General features: G+C 54.3%; 1 long non-coding RNA gene across 1 annotated transcript in view; it reads left to right on the forward strand.

Moving 5' to 3' along the window:
- The window catches only part of LOC104912399, an 8,610-nt gene extending 5,817 nt beyond the window's left edge, over positions 1-2,793 (forward strand). Inside the window, exons 2-3 of the long non-coding RNA XR_794631.2 lie at positions 487-2,395; positions 2,595-2,793. This is a non-coding gene — a long non-coding RNA (uncharacterized LOC104912399). The remainder of the gene's footprint in view (positions 1-486; positions 2,396-2,594) is intronic.
- Positions 2,794-3,765: the final 972 nt, after the last annotated feature.

The raw sequence follows: 3,765 nt of genomic DNA on the forward strand, positions 1-3,765 counted from the left end.
GCGGCGGGCGGCGGCGCTTCACCCTTGAAGATGTCGCCAGACAACTTAAAGCAGCAATAATAAAGGAATTTTCTTTGTGACTGATCTGATGCCCTTTAGGGGTCCTACGTCAATTCATCACAAGGTGGTGGTGGGAATGAGGGGGTCAACTGAGGTACTCCCTGAGAATAAAAAGGAAAAAGCACTGGAGCAATGTACTAGTGTTTAACATGAGTGTGATGGGTAAGGTTTCATAAGAAGGAAAGGTAGGTTTCTCAGTGTAAATAATGGGCATGAGTGTGTAACCTGGTGAACTATCTTGAAGCAATTTAAGGCCTGAGATAATAGGTGTTATGGAAATCACTTCGAAGGTAAGCTGCTGTGCCTCAGCCTAGTTTGCCCGTACTTCAGAAGGTGGTGGTGATGCCTCTTGCCATGTGGTTTCTGCGGGAATAAAGAGCGGAAGAAGGATTGCAGGCTGGAAAGGCATCATGCATCATCTTTCAGGATCTGCTGCCGAAGAAAGGAGAAGCGGCGTGGGCAACTGGGAGGCAGGAGCGAGGAAGAAGAGGAAGCGGAAGCCTGCAGATGCGGGGGGGAAAGAGAGAGGCACTCTGGGCAAAGCACCTCCCTGTTAGCAGGGATACAGTCACATTTGAGTTGAGTGTTGCCGGCGCCTTGGGAGACCAGGCTGGCGTTGTGCTGGGCGACCTCCCTGTAAGCAGGGCTCGGGTCTTTGCTGTAGTTGGCCTTTTTCCTCGTTGCTCCTTTGGCTGCCTGGGGAGCGTGGCCCCCTGTACGGAGGGCGAGAGCCACCTCTCCGCACCCGAGTGGGAAACGGAGCTCGCCGGACCCCAAGGCCACCCTGTAAGCAGGGTAGTGCCTTTTCCCCGCCCCTCCTCCTGCGGCCCCTTGGCGCTGTTGCCTGCTGGTGGCCTGTCAATGCGCCGGCCCCGTAGTCGGGGTGCGTGCGGCGGCCTTTGGCCTTTTGTCCTTACTTGAGAAGCCCCTTGGCGCGTTGAGGTCTGTGGCCTCCGTGCAGCCCCGGGACAGGTCACAGGCTCTTGTGTGTTGCTTGCGGGTGAGGGTTTATTCCCAGGCATTGGCTGCGCTGTGTTGTCCTTCCCTTCTGGAAAGTTGCATCTGTGTGCGTGTTCCCCTTCCTTTCCTTGTTTGTGTTTGCGGAGTGATTGAGCGACTGTGCTTTTCCTTTAGGCCTCCACAAAGATGGCTGCAGCTTAGCTTGGACTTCCTAGGGGGGAGTGGAGGACTTTGGTGCATGCCGCAAGGGGGGTGTTCCCCCTCATCTTAGTCCCGCGGGCGCTGCAAGTGTCCTGTCTGCCTGTCTCCTTTTTTCTTAGTAGAGATGTGAGCCACGTGGTAGCTCTGTGGCCGAGGCCGCCCTGTAGCCAGGGCTTGGGCCTGTCCTTACGTGGCCGCCTGTTGTGCGTGCCTTACGTGGCAGCCCCGTAGTCGGGGTGCGTGTCACAAGCTGTGGAGCCCTCTGTCCCCCGAGCAGCCCGCCCCCCCCTGTAATCAGGGCTGGGGAGGCCGCAGCGTTGCAGCCGGCTGCTCTAGTTATCCAGCTGGTGGGAATGACCCCTCCCTGTCCCGTCAGAGGGTGCAGGTTGAGGTGATGCCTGTGTGTGTTGTGGGGTGACCTCCCCGCTCGGTGGGTCGAGGCGGTTCCCTGGGCTGCCAAAGACGTGGTGATGTTCTGCTGCCGGGCGGGCCAGCCTGTAGCTCAGGCGTTGGCGGGAGCTGCGTGCTCCGTGGGGCTTCTTGATGATGGCGAGGTGTGGGGTACCGTCCTGTAGGCAGGGCTGTGCGTGCCCCCTGTGCTTGGTGAGCTGTGTTCTGAGAGACCCCCTGTACTCAGGCGGGAGAGTGGCCCCGACCTTTCAGAGGCACGGGGCTGCGAGGTGCGTGGGGTTGGGCTTGCGCCCTCCCTGGAATCGGGGCTAGGATCCCGACCGCGGCCTTTGGCCGTGTCGCCCCGCTGCCTGGCGGCTGAGAGTCGTTCCTGCTGCTGGGGGGGAAACCGAGCTCTGTGGCTCCGGGGGTGTTTTTGTCCCGCCTGTAATCAGGGTCTGGGCGCGTGAGCCTTTATGCTCTGCTGGCAGCCTGTGTGGGGTGACCGCCCCGCTAGCGGGGTGCGTGTCAAGGTGCCCCAGAGTGGGAGAGAAGGAGCCTCTCTCGGCCGTAGGGAGGGGGGCTGCCCTGTAAGTCAGGGAGCGGCTGTGCCCCCGAGTCCGCGGCCCTTTGCAATGGAGGCAGTGGCTGGGGGTCCCCTGTAAGCAGGGAAGCAGACTCCTTTGTCCTCTGCTTTTTTGTGTGCCCAGCTCCATTTGCCCAGTCTGCCCGCCTCCGTGATCCCCTGCAGCGCCGGCTGGAGCCTCCGCAGCGCGCCAGTGAGGTGAGAAAAGCTGCTCTAAGTAGTTTTGGCTGGAATGGACTAGGGGTGGGGAGTGGGGGTGGGGGGGGGGCTTGCAAGGTCTTCCCCCATGGCTGGGCTGTCCTGTGCCACGTTCCTTTGGGACGTTGGATTTCCCGCTTCCTTCAGGTGGAGGGTTTGCTGCTGCTCAGGGCTAATGGTGTCGTACCTCGTATTTCAGGATCTGCTGCCGAAGAAAGGAGAAGCGGCGTGGGCAACTGGGAAGCAGGAGTGCAGTTCAAGCGCACGCTTTTCTCTACCTTATCTTTTGTGATTAGTTTTGGCTTTTGGTATTTGTTTTTTAAATATGAATGTAAGACTTTGATATTTCCTCTTTCCTGTTATTCGTGTTGAGGAATAAATTTTTTTTATTGTTTTGTTCTAATGGTTTTTGCTTTTCTTCTTTTGATGTCGTTTAGTAGCATTTAGTGATGTTGTTTTTTCACTGCAGGCCTAAATTGAGTTTTGTTATTAATTTAAGTCTAAGTTGGATGTAGCTGTTTTTTTTTCTTACTGGTTGAATTGTCTGCTGGCCTTTGGTTTCTTTCTTTCTCCTGTATGGGAAATCCGTCAGGCAGAGCTGTGTGTTTTGGTGTCCTTTATTTGAGGCATAGTGCTGGCTGATTTAGCTGATCTTTTCCCTTAATCTTGCCCAGGTCCTGTGTCAAGCTGCATCAGGGGTAGGTTTTCAGTCAAGTCTGGTTCTCTCTGTGGGTGCTTTATCCCTCTTTAGAACCTGATTTATTGCACAGTCTGTGATAATGCGGCTGTAATCGATGGGGGTCGTGATTTTGTTTCTGTACAGTTTTGTGGTTTAATTTGGGTGATAGTTTAGCAACTATGAGTTGTTGGCTCACTGCCCCTCTTCCCAAGGGAAGGAGGAGAGACTGCGGGATGTGGGATCAAGTAGAACTAGTGAATTCTCTTGAAATACGATTTATTACCGTAGATAATAGAAAGGGGAAAAGAGGATAATGGCTATGATACATACGGATGTAGATTTATGTATAACAAGCGACACCCAAGCAATTGTGTTTAGCCCCACTGACTTCTGCCCAGCCAGTCCCCGAGCATCAGTGGCTTTCCTAATGAACTGTCCTCTTTTTCAAACTTCCCTTACCTAACTTCCCGTTACATATCATGGGATAGGGTATGGAATATCGCCTTGGCCAGGTTTAGGTCTGCCCTCTTGATTGTCTCCTTCCCGCTCCTTTAGTTGCTCCTAGCACTCTTTTTGGACTGTAGGGGATGCTGAGAAAACTAAAACTTCTGGACTCTGTTCAGAACTACTGCATCAGAACTAAAAACATAGATGTGTTATCAATGTTGTACTTCTCCAAAACACAGCATTG

Source organism: Meleagris gallopavo, chromosome 10 (genome assembly GCF_000146605.3).
Source record: "Meleagris gallopavo isolate NT-WF06-2002-E0010 breed Aviagen turkey brand Nicholas breeding stock chromosome 10, Turkey_5.1, whole genome shotgun sequence".
In the NCBI taxonomy this organism is placed as follows: Eukaryota; Metazoa; Chordata; class Aves; order Galliformes; family Phasianidae; genus Meleagris; species Meleagris gallopavo.